Genomic DNA, 16545 nt, shown 5'->3' with positions numbered 1-16545 from the left:
GAATGATGACAGGGGGTGGGGTGGGGACAGGAAAGAAAACCCAGTGAAAAATGGTTGGAGGAACTGTGTTTAGCCTATAGAAGGACGTGAGATGACCTGATTGTTCTCTTCTGAAGGGCTGTTATATGGAAAGCAGAGCAGAATAGTTGTTCAGAATTGTTCTGGAAGTGAGGACCAAAACAATGGTTTGCATTTACAAGCAGCTGCAGTTTTTCTGAATGTGCAGTAACATAACAGAGTTACTTTCTGTCCACTTTATTGGCTAATTCTAACAATCAACTGGTAGGCTTCTTGCTTCAGTAAGCATCTCCCTCTCTCCCCTATTACCAATCAGAAGTTTGTTCTGACAGTGGGTTTAGCATGCTTTCAAAATTCAACAGTTCTACCCTACAACCTCACTGTCAAAACAAGATTGCCTGACAGCTGATTAGCAACAGATTTAGTTTAATTTAATTTATTAAATTTATAGTGCAATCTATTTGCCCATGGCGACTTGAGACAGCTTACACAATGTAAAACCATATTTAAAACAAAAAATAAAAATAAAAAACAATACAAACTAACAAAAGGAATCAAATAAATTAACAAAGTACAATAGAACAAAATCTGGAGAATATAAAAAAAATAAAAAATCACCCCCAACCCCCATCTCCCACCCCGACAGCAGATCACATTAGCCATTTGATGGGCTCTATCCTGCTCTGGGTTCCCCAGGCCCGTTTGTAAAACCAGGTCTTCAGTGCCTTTTGAGAGTGCTAGAGTGGGGGCCCTTCTAATCTCTGGGGGAATGATATTCTAGAGAGAGGGAGCCACCACAGAGAAGGCCCTCCCTCTGGGTCCCACCAGGTGTATCTCCCTCAGGGATGGGACCCACAACATTCCCTGCCTCCCACTCTAATGGGTCAGGTAGATGTGACCCACAAGAGGCGGTCCCTCAGATAACCCAGGGGGTTCCTGAAATTTGAGAGAGCCAATCTCTTATATTATTGATGTCAGCTTTGCAAGGAAATCCAGCCAAACACACCAGAAAAACTATATTTTATTGTAAGGTTACATTAACAGAAATTTGCAAATCCGAAAGTATATTCCTCCCATGCCCTTATAACCCAAGAAACTAGGGAGGGTCCCTTCTGAGATGATTCCAAGGAAGGTATAAACTGCCCCTTATCCAACTGACCTGACTGCAGCTCTTCCCTTTTCTCCTGAGATAATTCCTACATATCAGTACAGCTGTTTCCATTTAGATGTTTGGCAGATGGTAGAGAACTACTTATATGTCAGCCCCACAAGGTAGGTTTGAATAGGAAATAAACTCCACAGGGAAGCCAAAAGTCATTTTATTGAGATTTACTACAATAACAAAATCTTACAAGTCTGTGCTCCTTCTTATTGAATACTGCACATGCCTGAGCCATTTCTTACTATTATCTGGCCATTCTGGACTTTGAAAATGCTTCAGTCCCTTTTGCCTTAGGCATAATCGCTTTTGGTGAGATAGGTGGCTATATAAATAAAATAAACAAATAAATAAATGATCTCTGTCAAGGTCATCTTTATTCACTGCATGGAAAGTGCAGTTGCTGCTTTGTTTTGATCTTTCTTATTGGAAGGAAAAGGGAGAGAATAGAGGCAGGATTCCAAGGGAGGGAAGTGTGACTGCATTTGGTGTTGCTGCCTGAAGTGGCCAATAGGTGCTGGGTATTCCTACCCATCCACCCTCCCCACCCTAGAGGCTGTAGAGAACTGTAGTATAAACAGAATACAGTGAAGCATGTCAAAATACACTCACCTTGAAACTAACATAGATTACTTGCTAGCTGAAGGGGGAAATCATTCCTTAAAAATTGGTGTAGCCACCTTGTAAAACCATTTCAATCATGGGCTAGAAACCAGATGAAGGTAATGTCACGAGGACAGACAGCAGCAACCTAGGAAAAGAAACCACAAGGATGCCCACCTATGCAAATAAAATGATTTCATACTTGCATGCAAGTACTTAGAGGCAATATTGAGCATCACATTGCAAGGGGTATCATTTGCATGCACGCGCGCACACACACACATTTTACACACACCACCATTCCTGAGGATGTCCATGAGGGGGGATATGGAAGGGGAGGGGAACTACTGTATTCAGGTTATCATGTTTGTCCCATGCCTAGCTTAAGTGACCTGATCCAAACACGAGCAAACAAGTTGTAATGCTGTCTGCACACTTAGGGATATATTTATCCCTTGGTCAAAGGCACTTGGCTTAGTTTCCAAAGCGGGATGGCTGACCGCGAATAGCGTCAGGTGAGCTGGGAGAGAGAAAGCTTGGAAATCGGTCCCTGGGCTATAAAGCAAGGGCGGCTTGCTTGCTTGCTCCAGCGCCCGATCTTGCAGGTTTTGAAGACGGGCCAGCCTTTCCTCCATTTCCTCCAAAGATGCGAGCTTGGCAAAGCGGGATTCCTGGCGTCGGCGGCTGGGGAAAGTCCCCGTAGCACGGCGCGCAGAGGGGGTAGGGCGGGCGCGAGCGAACACCCGGCCGCTGGACTCCGTTTCCCTTTGGCCTCTCCTCCTCCGCCAACCTAAACCGGGGAAAGACGCAGCACGTGGGAAAGCCATAAGGCGCGCAAGGGGGTGGGGGGAGAGGAGGTTTCTACTGGCTGGTTGGAGCTGCCGGTGGTTGTTGTGTTTGCCGTTGCCGCCGCTGAGGCGAGCTTGGCGTTAAGCGCTGCTTGTGTTGCCTCTCTTTCGCTGGACTCCGCCAGGAATCCCGCAGGCAGGAAGCGAGGAGAGTGCCGCTGAGGCGCGGGGAGGGGAGCGCCGAGCGTCAGGGGAAGCCCGGCAGCGGGCAAGCCGAGCCTGGAAGACGAAGGTTGACAGCGAAAGCGGGAATTTCCTTCTTTTTCCTCGACTGCCGGCCAGCCGAGAGGTTGCGGCGGCAGCAAGCAGGAGCAGCAGCGGGTCCAGGTGTGTTCTCCACAGCGATGTTTCGCCGGTTAAGGCAGCAGCACCAGCAGCAGCATCCGAATCAGTCCAGCATGCGCTGAGTGCCGAAAGCGGGGTGGACTTGTGACAGACAGAAGCCCCTGACTGGGCTCTCGCTCCTTCGAGGATGCCCCGCACTGCTCGGGCGTGAGGAGGGCTTCACTCCAGGAGCTGCCAAAAAAAAACAACAACAGGCGGAGAACCTTTTGGCTGCCTCCTTGTCCGAAGCTGCCTGCGCCGCTGGCCCCGCAGCAGGAGGCACCATGATTTCCTAACGGGCTCGTTCGACTCGCGCTTCGCTTCGCGCTTCCACTGTCTCCCCTCCCCTCCCCCCTCCCCGGTCTCCATGGAATTACCCTGCTGGAAGGGGCGCTGCTGAAGAACTCGCGTTGCTCGGGACAGGCGCCCCCTCCCCCCACTCCCCAAAGGGCAGGTTTGTTCCATCCTGGACGCAGTTTGGAGAAGAGGCGCTCAAGTTGGGACGGAAAAAAAAACCCACGAACAACCCTCCAACAACCGAGGTGGGGTGAGTAGCCTGACTCGTTGGGGACTATTCTGGAAATAAGTTGGGGCGGCTGGGGTCAAGTGGGGAAAGAAAGCGGAGGAGCTACCAAGTTTCTTTGGATCGGCAGCAATGAACGAGGCTGCTTTATAACAGTTACTTGTAAATCCCCGGCCGTCGCATTGCTTCCCAAGGAGCCAGGAATTTGACATTGCCTGGACGTTTCCAGCTTTGCACCCTCTGTTTTGGGTACCGTCTCTAGAGGATGACAGATAGTCTCTCTCTCTCTCCCGCCCCCCTCTCTCTCTCTCCCCCTGTTTTATGTGTGCGCGCTCACGCGCGTAAGGCGCGTGTTTTTACGCGCGGGAGTGTAACTTCCTGATTTGCATTCCAAACTGGAAAATCGGATCTTATTATACATCGGCTGGATGTTTTAATTTGGGGGGGGGGGAGGGCGCGCTTATATGATCTATTGACATTTGCGATCTATTGACATTAAGATTTGCCTTAACGATTGGGAATGCTCTTCGCTGGCTTTAAGCGGTCTTCGTGGGTTTTCAATCTCGGTTAATCTGGAGGCAGCGTGCCTGGTAGAATGCAAGTAAGAAAAGGAGGTCACTGCAAGTAAATCAAGGTTGTCTTAGGACAAATCCAGGTGCCCCGTGAAAAATCATAGTGAATGAGATTCTGCTACTTGTGTCTTTTTCCTCAGAGAAACCTGGATGGATGGATCCATACTGTTCAACAGGTGGGGGATTTTAATGTATGAACAAAAAGGCTGGATTTCCAATTATTTGAAGCTTGTCCAAGTTTCAAATAGGACATACAGTAGAAGGGGTGAAAAGAATAGCACAACCTGCCTTTCTTTTTAACCACTGGTTAGAGATGCCACTTTTTTCATAGGATGCTGCTGTGCAATAGTAAATTCTCAGCTGAATCACTTTAAATGTTTTGAAAGGGTGGCATGAACTTGGGGGGGGGGGGGAGAGGTGTCATGCCATTTTGATTGAATGGATGGAAGATTTAAATAGGAGGGGTGGGTAGGTTGATAAGTATAGACCTCTCTGAGAATTTCTGTTGCTTTCAGCAGAATGTTATGCAGCAATCCCTCTGGGAAAATAATAGCCTTTCAGTCACAAAATCTCTCAGCCATGAATTATACAACTCTGGATTGCTGGGTAGTCTTTTCAATAACTCACTTAATAATTTTCGGATGTCTTTCTGAGACTGTATTTGATTTTAACAGATCCAGTGTGAAGTTTTTAACATCAGGGAAATCTGTCAGAATAACATGATAATGGGGGAAAGATATATTGGCAAAAGCATCATACAAGCTAAGCGTGCAGACAGAAACTTAAATGGATTCAGTTTATGCTGCCATTTTTGGATTTTGTTTACATTTTGGAGGCATTCTAGCATCTGGAAATAAATCTGCCAATGGTTTAGAAGGAATAAGTTTTACATTTGACAGGAAACTTAAAAACATCTATTGAAGTATACTAAAATATTCCTATGAATTCTGTAAAATCATCAGGTGTAGAAATCTTGTGGCATACTTCCCATTACCAAAGAGTCTTGGCAATAAGATGCATTTAAACATTCTTTTTTGCAACTCCTAGTGATAAATATTAAGTTCTAGGACTTGGACTAGTATCTATGAACAAAAGTTCTTTGCTATATTCCACATCTTTTCATTCTGATAGAATGTTGATGCAAATAAAGGCATACTAATGACAACTGAAGTGCCTTTTTGGCTGTGACCTCAAGCTATAACACTGTGAATGATCTCATTCACTTTTATGCAGTATTAGCATAACTTAAGTCACTTTATAAATTACCTCAGACAGGTTCAGTTCTTTGAAAGTAGCTTGCTACTGGAAGGAACGGAAGTATTAACTGAAAAATATTACAAGCTTTGGTTAAATTTTAAACAAATATTGCAGTCAATCTACCAATTCTGATATAAAACCCAGTGGATTAAATGGATCTTACTCTTGAGCATGCGAAGAATTGCAATTTTAGGATAGTATTTTAAAACTCCTTCCACCAATGGAATGGAAACTACTGCTGAATCAAATAGCCTTTCCTCCTTGTAGTTTCTTGCCTCATTAGAGTAACTGTAGAGGATTGTGACTCCCATGGCGCAGATTTGAGGGAGGAAGTCTGCAAGATGGAGTAACTTACACTATTGTGCAAGTGAAAAGTAGACAACGTGACATTAGAATTCCCTCTTAGACATTATAAATTTAGATTGCTTCAGAGATAATTTATTTTTGTTTCATAGTTTCTAAAAGAATGCATTTGGAAGCTTTGTGTATCCTTCATTGATTTTTGTATGAAATTTCAATTTCAATGGGAATATGATATTTAATAATTTTCTTATTGAGCACTATGATCTTTTGCCCTGGAATGCATTTACAGTTTCTTTTCCCAATGTTCCATGATCTTTATCCCAAAGACTCAAGTCTCAAGGATACTGCAGAGGTCAAAATGGCAATAGAGCATTCACAATTTTGTTGCCTAATGTTGTTGATACAGTAGGAAAAAAATACAGATATTAAAGCTGACAATAAGTCTTAGGAGTCCCATGATTTGAGAATGATTTAATTGTTTAATATTTTAAAGACTTTTTTCTTTGGGGGAGAAACACTTATGTAATATATAATGATATAAGAGCTTGAATTAAACTTGCTTTATAGGTATCAAACTCAGTTATAACTGCTTTGCATTTTTTTCCTAAGGAAGAAAATTTAAAAAAATTAAATGTATATATTTTGACTTATATGCATGTTCACTCATTATTTTAATGATTTACTGCAACCTGGAAGATCTTCTGGAAGGAAGATGAGAACTAGCCCATTTTATAATATGAAAGCTAAATTGCTACCTGAACTAAGGACTTAACTTATGGACCAGGTAAACTGTGAGTTTGAGCTAAATTTTAGAACAACCAATCTAAAACAAATGATGCTCCAAACTTGGGTAAGAACAAGAAAACTAGCTTAAAATTTATTAACTAGAATGAGATATTACAAAGATTTGGAAGCTTCTGAGTGAAGGACCATAGTGGACTGATTGTTGTCAGCCAAAAGCCTCACCCTTAAAACTAGTGATTACAGGCAGTATTAAAATTAAATGTAATTTTATTTCACTAATTTTAAAATTAATTAATATCAAAAATTACTTTATATAGTTAACACTTTTTCCTCTGATACAGTAAAAACACAATTTGGTAGAAGGTAAAAATTTTGGAGCATTTTGGGTAGTCCTATCTAAGTGTTCATGTGTTTTTTGAGGATTTGGGCTATATACCTCTGAAGAAAATGTTGAAGTTTCTTGCAACAGCAAAAATAGATGATGATGCTGAGAATTACATCTGCATAATCCGAACAACTCTAATATTTGGAGTCTTAACAGGCTGTGAGAATTCATTTCATTACTTCCTTTTGGTCTACCCCATTCATCTGGACAGGCAAGGGCAGTAGTATTTGGCTGAGCCTATCTGGATTATATTGGGATTATATGATGTAAAGATAATCAAGAGCAGTGCTGTAGCCTAGAGGTGAAGACACTTACCTCCCATTTGGAAGGTTGAGGGTTCAATCCTAGGCAGCAACAGATGTTTCTCTGTCAGGGTGCAAAGAGACAAAAATATCTGTATGGCCATCAGCTCCATTTAGTTGCCCCAACTCCATCCTCATAAAAGGGATAACAGGAACTTAAAAAGATGATATAAAGATAATCAGTATATTTTTTCAATATCAATGTAAGCTTCCTAAATGTAATTAATAATGAAAATATCAGTGTTTACTGCTGTTTATATTGTCCATTAGAAAGCATCATGGAGTAATAAAAGTTGAGTATGAAAGACAAGCTTCTTGGCTACATCATCTGAATGCTGAAGAGGTAAACTTTATTTTGCAACCACTTTTGGGGCCGGCAACTTGTTTGTTAAGCAAAATGGGTGCCAAGTAAAACCATAACTTTGCTTCTGGTCTTCAGCTTTTCTTTGCTTTACAGACCTGCAACAGTTGTAAATGTGACAATTGATGGCAGAGTTTTCGTCCCTGTCATAACTGCAGAGGGTTGCTGTATGAGACAGTTAACAATTCCCCCTATTCCAAATACTCCTTTTCAGGTTATGTAGGCAGGGTACCAGAGTAGAGTTTAGCTTATAGAATAAAAGTATAATAAAGACTTTTTTAAAAATTAGAAATGCCTATCTCCGTTGACTGTACTCCTCTCTACCCCTGAATGTCTCCATCCTATTCTTTGCAGCAGTCAACATCATATTATCCATGATAAATGGATACCTGTTAGGTGCATTAGGCAGATTCTATTTTTTTTTCTGCTGCAAGTTTTGAGACTTCCATGTGAAATAAACTTGCTACTAGTTCCTGTATGCTTGGGCAGCTGATAACAAAAAGCTGGAAAATGAGAAAAACTCATCAGGGCCTAGTTTAAAATGAAAAACATTTAATGGGGCATTCTTCAAAATAACTGACATGCTATCTTCTTTCCCCAGAAAATGATGACATGTTGCTTAAGACAATTTTAATTTATGTTTAAATTTAATATATATTTTAGACTCATAGAACCAGTAAATCATAACCTTAGAAGTACAAAATGATAGGCACATAATACATCTTTATTTGTTATTTGATTTGGAAGTATCATGCCAGAATATTTTGCAGAATGTAAATCTTTTTAGTATTAAAAAGTGTTGATGTGCATAATTTTAACCTCATTAAAACTTGCTGATCCAGAACATCTAATTATAACATTATGGCCTGAATTATTTGAACTAAATTCTCTTTTGGTTTGAGTAAATGCTATTTTATTGAAGCTGGTAGGTTTCATTCACACTCATATACATACTGTATATGCTATCCATTTTTCAAGATGCACTGAATTAAAAAGACTTTTCTGAATGAGCAAGAATTGGAATCTTGCATGGTAGATAGATTTAAAACCATTTTTGTTTAAATAATTCTTTAAGTTTCAAAAAAGGGAATGAATGTGCTTTTTTAAAAAAAAGTCAGTGGTTGTACATATACTTCAAGAACAAACTTGATTGCTAATCAGTGGCTTGAAGAAATGTGTAATATATAAATAAATAAAACTTAATAGTGGCGTGCTGCCTGAAATGTTCTGAAACTGAGCAATATTATCCTTGTTGCTAGCAAAAAAAAATACCATTGTATTCTGTTAAGTGATATGAATGGCTGAGTGGAAACAAAATGAAAGAATACTGTAAACAATGTTGAGACTATTTAGATACTGAGAATGAATGAGGATGGTGAAAGTTAAGAAAATATATTTTTGTTTCAAGTACCTGCTTTGAATCATATATATAAAAGGACTTCAAGTTCCACTCCTGCTTTGAGGCATGAAACCAACTGGGTGACTTTCAGCCAATAATTCTGTCTCAGCTCTAGAAGGTGCTGATGTCCATGTATTCAGGCATCATTTTGGTTGTTTGGTTGAAGACTGCACTGGCAACAAAGAAACATTGAATTGGCAAAAAAGTATAATTTGCTCCCCTGCTTCATTCTGATTTCCTAGGCCATAAAATTCAACTACATTTTCATCCTTAAAATTCCCAACTTTGTTTTTCCAGTCTCCAACTCATTATGCTTGGTTGTTCTGTGAATTTCAAATTGAACTGAACAATAAAACTCCTCCTCCTCCTCCTCCTCCTCCTCCTCCTCCTGATGGAAGGCTGAAATGCCTCTTTACTCCCACTAAAGGGACTTCGTCCCCTTCAGCCAATGGTTCCACCACAGTATTAAGTGCTGTCTTTGCTTTAGTCTTCCCGACTTTAAAATTAATGAGTTCCTTGTTTTTTGTGTTTGTATGTGTGTTTCCTGAGTAGCAAACTGTATGAACTTCTGACTGAAATGTCCAATTCCAGTTTAATTTATTGATGCCTGATGTCAACCTGTAGTCTATTTCATTTCTTCTTTCACTGTGTTCATGCTTCTTACATTGTGTTCTACTGTAATTTGTTCTTTGTAACCTCAGATTTTCTTTTTCGATACGACAGCATCAGACATCCCAAAGGTTTTACTTAGCTCATCATAAATACCTTTAGTACTCTGAAAGATCTTCAGCTGCTCCTCAGTAGCATGTTGAATACTATTTGATCTGAGAGGCCCATTATCTGGCACTTTATCTTGTGTACTCAGTGGTTTTCCTAGTGAAATAGAGGAGTGTTTCCCATTGCCTTTTCCCCACAAGGTATTAAAGCTTTTAGGGGGGAGGGAAGAAAGAAAAAATGTTAATCTTGTAGAAAAGGAATGTTATATATTGCAAGATGAGTAAATGAAGCAAAAGGGAGCCCGGTTGGTGTAGTGTTTAAGGCATCAAGCTAGAAAATGGGAATCCATGAGTTCTAGTCTTACCAGCTAATCTAGTCTTACCAGCTAATACTAGCTAATGCCCAAAAACCCATGTTCATTTCATCAATGACATTATCAAACTGTCTCATTGTCTGCCATTCCCTTCTTCAGTCTTTCCCAACATCAGAGTCTTTTCCTGAGTCTTTTCCAGAGTCCTGTCTTCTCACTAGGTAGCCAAAGTATTTGACCTTCAGCTGCAGGCCTTAAGAACCAGACATGACCAAACCTTTTCTGTAAATCTTGCCAAAACAATTTCAAGGACTAGTCCAAGCAGTTGTCAGGAGTCCAAAACTGACAAAAGTGACAAAACACATATACACATGAAAAAGCAAAAGTTCCACTCAAATGTTTAAAATTCAAATGTATGGAACTATTGTTTCCTTGAAAACATATGGTGACATATATTAAAGAATAGTTTAATAATGCATATTTTTTCAAAGTTTTATGGTGTCAAATATTTTGATAAATTCCCTTTTATCCTTAAATACAATTATTTCTGCATTCCTTTTTCATTTGTTCAGGCCCACTTCCTTTACAGAGAATTTTTATGATTCTTTGAAGCTAGAAGAAAACTTTGTGTTGTTTGATGCTTTGTTGCTGTTTCTTTATCCGTGGATCATTGACAGTTTCTTCTCAGTTTTGTCAAAAACAGTGTGATGTTACTGGAATGTAGACATTTGCAAAACAGTAATTTTCACAATTAGGACTGGGGAAAAAATCTTAGTTGTTTGGTCCCTTGTGCCAATATTTCACTTGTGCCAATATTAAACAAGAAATACAATACCAGCCTGGAACATGATATATTTCTTTCAAACTTTTTCAGATATAATTCTGTAAAAGGTATTAAGTTAACCGTTAAATCATATAAATATCAACTCAAAAGCAAACCTTGCTGGATTCAGTAGGTTTGTCCCCACCCAAATAATTTTGCATGTAACATTTGTATGTTCATATATAAAAGGTAGGTCAGAACAAGAATAAATACATATATGATTGAATAACAATAAAAACTTAAGCTTTAGAAAGTTGTTGAGACAATTTTTTTACAGTGAATAAAACTCAAGACATATTAAAAATGTTTCTCCATTTTGTTAAATAAAAACATATTTTAGAAACTAGATAATTGCCCTTAATGATGATATAGAATGTGGTTTAGAGATGCTTAGTCATTTAAACTCTTTTGTACCAAAGGAAGATTAATCCTTTGTCATTCATTGAGGCAGATATAAATGTTGTATTTCAAATAAATTACTGTATGCAAATAATTTAATGAGGAGTGTGTAGCAACAATCACACAATTAAGGTCCAATTCACAGTGTTAATAGCAGGAGAGCTGTTTTTTTCACATCGCCCCCCGAATCCTGTCAATGAATTTCATTCAAGTAAGAATAAATCCTGTGACATTCAAGATGTAATTCTACATCCAGCCTTTTTGAAATGAGATGCTGAATTCTGTGAGATTTAATACAGGCAATTAGGTTCATATTTTGCATTTAGTCATGATTGCTTTTTGAGTTTACTTTTATTTATTCAATTTATATGATTGCCTATCTCAAACAAGTGATGTCAATAGAAGAGAATATTTGTATCTCAGGGTTGAAGTGTGAGGTTCCTGGTGCTCTCTAGCTTGGTAGATTTCTTGCAGATTTTTCATCATGAAAGTAGGTAACATCAGCTGGCAGAAAGTAATGGGGTTTTATATTTATCTTATTTTTATATATTAATGATTTGTCCATTCAGTAGTGTTGATGGGAGTGCTCTTGGTGATTCTTTGATTAGGCTGTTATTTACTGTTTGCTTATTTATCTGTGCTGGTAGTTCCTTGATTGGAGTATTTCAATCAGAATAGAGTTGGAAGGGACCTTGGAGGTCTTCTAACCCAATCCCCTGCTTAAGCAGAAGACCCTGTACCATTTCAGATAAGTGTTCAGTCTCTTCTTAAAAACCTCCAGTGATGAAACACCCATAACTTCTGATGGCAAGCTGTTCCACTGGTTAATTGTCCTCACTGTTAGGAAGTTTCTCCTTAATTCCGTTTTGCCTCTCTCCTTTGATTAGCTTCCATCCATTGTTTCTTGTCTTGCTTTCTGGTGCTTTGGAGAATAAGTTGACCCCCTTTTCGTTGTGGCAGCCCCTTAAATACTGGAATATTGCTATCATGTCACCCATAGTTCTCTTTTTCTCTAGACTAGCCATACCCAATTTCTGTAACCGTTCTTCATATGTTTTAGGTTCTAACCTTTAGTCATCCTGGTTGCTTTTCTCTGCACTTTTTTTAACGTCTCAACATCTTTTTTTGTAACGTGACCAAGCCTGGATATTGTATTTCAGGTGAGATGTGGTCTTACTAAGATTTTATAAAGCAGTACTAATACTTCATGTGTTTTGATTCTATGCCTCTGTTTATACAACCAAGGATTGTATTAGCTTTTTTGGCTGCTGCCACATATCACTGCCTCATTATTCTTCACTTATTGTTCATTATTGTTCACTTCGCATTGTTCACTTGATTGCTGGTCTAGTATTAATTTTGGTGGCCTCTGCTCATACGGGTTGATTGCTGGTGAGGAGGTATTTTGGTTTTCTTGTTTCCTTTGGGGATTTTTATTGCCTGTTTTGAATGGTAGGTAGATATTGTTTATCTTTATAAGCCTGTTGATGACCAATTTGTCTGACTGTAGGTCTGCATACATTTTCTGATGTTCTTGGACTTGGCCTGATCTAGGATGCTCATAGTTTCCCAATTGACACTTGTGGTTGAGTCCATGTATTTTGAAATTAAGGAGTTTTTGTTTGTTTGTCCTATGTACAGTCCTTGCACTGTATGTTGTAGAGCAGTGGCCCCCAACCTTTTTCGTGCCGCGGCCCGGTACCGGCATCACAAAATGATCCGCGGCCCGGTACCGGCATCAGCACGCATGAGAAGGCAAGGCGAGCCGAGCGACCTGCCAGCCAGCCGTCCCCCGCTTCTCCCCGCCACCTTCAACTCCTCCTTTGTACCTTTGTCGATGGGCTTCGCTTCAGGATGGCTTCGGGACGGTCGCTCGGCTCGCCTTGCCTTGGGTGTTGAAAGAATCCTCGCGCCTTAGTTTCGTTCGAAGCCCCCCCTTTCGATGAAACTAAGGCGCGAGGATTCCTTCAGGACCCAAACGCCGCTTTCCAACCGGAAAAGCTCACCCGGAAGCACTTTCTCGTCAAACAAGATGGCGGCACCCAGCAAACTGGCGGCCCGGTAAGAAATATTCCACGGACCGGTACCGGTCCGCGGCCTGGTGGTTGGGGACCCCTGTTGTAGAGGACTCCTGTTTTTTCTTCTGGGGATACTGGGTCTCAAACAAATTTGTATCATGGATCTTCCCCCAGACCCCTCCTGGGATGTGAGTTCAGAGGATGAGGAAGGGAATGAGGAGGGAGAAGGGAGCATGGAGCCAAGTGGTGGTTCGGATCAGGGATTGGTAAGTTGGAGCCTGACGGATCATCCGATCAATAGCTGGGTGGTTCAGATGAGCAACAGGCTGAACATCAGCAGAGAGAGTTGCAGCTGCAGCAAGTTCATCGGGAGGCTCCAGGTGAGGAACCAAGAGCAGCTGCCAGCAGTTAGCGATGAGAAGGAGGTGGAGTCCATACTTCAAACCCTAGGATGCATAGGGCGCATAAGGGAGAGGCACAATGCCCATTGGCTGTATTATCTGCGAAGAGACAACCTCACCTCCTGTGAAGCATCACACGGTATCACCTATTTAATTCTGCCCTGAGAAATTGAGCATCACTGAAACAACATATCTAGTTTTCTGCTATGTGTTTTCATGTATCTCATGACTTTGTGCTCTGTCTTTTGGATTACACTCTTGGACTTCATTTGTGCCTTTTGGACTGGACTTGCCTAGTTGCTCTTGTCATGCCAGGTGTTGGGAACTGGACCTGTTCAATGTGTATGCTACCTGAGGACCTGATTGGTAGGGTGTGTCTTGAATGAGGAACTTTTTGTGGGGTGTGCATGTGTGTGGGAGCAGGAAAGCACAGTGTGACTGCTAGGGTCAAACAGATGACATTGGATGGTAAACAATCTTAAAATCAATTTAAATCAGTTAAAACAAAATACAAAAAAGTAAACATATACATCAACTGAGAAATATTATAAGCCATAGATGTTAACACAACCAGGAAACGAGGCCCTTCACACAGTCGAGAAACTGAGCACATAACCAGTCCTGACAAAGCCAGTCAGAAAAAAAAGATTTTAGTTCAGTCTAAGAGACCCATGCTAAAGCATCAGTTGAATGAGAAAACAAGATTTAAGCAGCATGTCATACATTATATAAACTAAATATATAGCTGCTTTTTCGTTAAGTATTACAAAGAAAGACCTTAAAAAGCTCCTTGTACTTTGATGTCCAAGTTTCACCAAGCTTTTCATAACTTTCCTTACAGATTTTTCTATCATCTTTGTTTATGTAAAGATTATATTTTTCAGAAAGAATGCTTTAATCTTATTTTCAATAAACTGGGATTATAAAGCTGGGAATTCTAATTCAGAACTCAAATATTTCAGAAGTTATTGGAGGGGGCTGGAAATTTAGCTTTTCTGATGCAATCCCTATCATTTCTTTGGTAATAGGCTGTTCCTTCCATGCCCAATACATGTTGCTTTTTATTTTCAGGATTTTATAAAGATCTATATGTACACTTGTCTTTTCCTCTGAATATAAAAAATACAATTGGGTACAATCCATTATGACCAACAGAGCTATGTCTTTCAATTGTGTAATGAGTTCATCTTCTCCTATATTATTCTTGTGTCTTCCAAGTTTGGGAAACCCTCCTGAGAAAATTTGAAAGTGCAAAGAAGATTGAGTAAGGCTATGAAATTCTTATTATGCAAATTGATCACTGGATGGAATTACTCCACTATCTGTATGAATTGTATTAAGGCTATTTTAAAGTTTCAACTGCCTGCAGCATTAACTGGTTTTAGTTCTGTACAGTACTTCTCAGTTCAATGAGATCACTTTGAGTTATAATGTAACTTTTGAAGATAAAAATACAGTTGGTATACAATTATCTCATTATTTGATACCAAAGGTGCTACATTTTGGATAAGACAGTCTCGGTTTATTTCTGTTTCAAAATATTTTGCCTTTATTTTATTATCCTGACAATTAATTCAACTGATGTAACAAATTAATGATTTTAAATATTTATTACAGTAATTCTGCTTGCCCTTTAGCCATAATTCTCAGGAGATATATAAGTGATGAAATCATAAATGATAAAAAATACAAAGTTAACCAGCCAACAAAATAAAATTACATTGTAATACAGTAGTTGTTTGTTAACAACCACTCTTTCAGTAACTGTTCAAAGTTAAAGTGGCACTGAAGAAATGTTAGTTATAACTGGTACTCAAAGTTCTAGATACCTCAGCACTCCCATGCTCATTTGATCACAATGTGCTTGGCAATCAGCTTACACTTATAACAACTACAGTGTTCCATGGTTCATGTAGTTACCATTTGTGATTTTCCCACTGACTTCCCATAAACAAGTCAACAGGAAAACTGGCAGGGAAGGCTGCAAGATGCTTCTATAAGTCATTCACAGTCCTGTCACTTTTTCTCTCGAGCAGCCTGGCTACGGAGTATGAGATTTAGGGGATTTCATATTTTCGCCATATTATGTCCTTGTGAAGCAACTCACCCATTGCAGTCATCTGTACACCATTCCCCACCTGGCAGCAGGTGCCTGTGGCTTCCCACGCACTTGCACAATAGTGGCTGTGTGCATATCTTCCTTCACCTGGGCAGCAGCCACTCCCAGTGTAGCTATATTCACGCTGCAGTAATCCTGTAGGCATTCTCCCTCACTTGACAAGCCATGCCCATCCCAATGGTCCTTACACCATGCCACAACATCTACTTGACTGCTGGGATTGCTGTTGCCAAGTGATGTGGTCACACAAGTGCACCTCGAGGGAACCCAGTGTTAAAGTTTTGAAGTGTGCAGATGATACAATGGTCATTGATCTCATTCAAGACAGTGATGAATCTGCATATAGAGAAGATGTTGAACAACTGGCCCTGTGGCCTTGTCACTAAATGAACTGTTGTAGGTCAAAGACTACCTGTAGTTTGTCCATTTGCTCAACCAAAATCAATAAATATCATAAAAGGTGATTTGATGGCATACTGAATACTTTTTTGTTTTTGATACTGCCAGATAGGCAGTGTAAATGTATCAAAAGACCAATGCATTTCTTACAAGTATTTAGTGGATTTGTCACATCAGATTATTGTTAATTGACAAATGGGGACATTATGCTTGATCAAATGCTTGATCAAATGGGGACATTATGTTTATAAGAGAAACCAGTTTCTATATAAGTTGTAAGACCCAGATGTTCACCACAAATTGACTTTTCAAAGGGTTAGTGAACATTTGGCTGCTTCATCTTGGTTGTTAAAGGATCCTGGCATTCAAATTCAGTGGCAAAGGCTAGGAAATAGAATAATTAATCACTACAATATTATGGTCAGTGTAAATGTAAGTCTTGGTACCTCCAACTGTGTATGTACATCATTTCTCATTCCCAGTAAGGTTTTTCATACATTTCATTTTGTTAGATATTAAAAATAACAGAAAGTTTCCAAAGTAATTTGCCCAATTATGTAG

At 39.8% G+C, this 16545-nt stretch overlaps 1 protein-coding gene and 1 long non-coding RNA gene across 3 annotated transcripts in view; one reads left to right on the top strand and one right to left on the bottom strand.

The window, feature by feature from the left end:
- Positions 1-1397: 1397 nt before the first annotated feature.
- Positions 1398-3236, bottom strand: LOC148132083 (uncharacterized). Its single transcript, XR_015747573.1, has 3 exons — positions 3177-3236; positions 1790-1928; positions 1398-1502 (listed from the first exon to the last, which is right to left on the bottom strand). It is a non-coding gene; the product is annotated as an uncharacterized LOC148132083 (long non-coding RNA).
- Positions 2662-16545, top strand: part of SGCD (sarcoglycan delta) — a 489766-nt gene continuing 475882 nt past the window's right edge. For both annotated transcript variants that reach the window (XM_087955097.1, XM_087955098.1), the window contains exon 1: positions 2662-3499. The gene's annotated coding sequence lies outside the window, so the exon portion shown is untranslated. The remainder of the gene's footprint in view (positions 3500-16545) is intronic.

The sequence above is a fragment of the Notechis scutatus genome, chromosome 2 (assembly GCF_049901735.1).
Source record: "Notechis scutatus isolate UNSWTSFEM ecotype Mainland chromosome 2, rNotScu1.2, whole genome shotgun sequence".
Lineage (NCBI taxonomy): Eukaryota > Metazoa > Chordata > Lepidosauria > Squamata > Elapidae > Notechis > Notechis scutatus.
The sequence above is the reverse complement of the archived record's forward strand: the minus strand, read 5'-3'. Positions and strand labels throughout refer to the sequence as shown.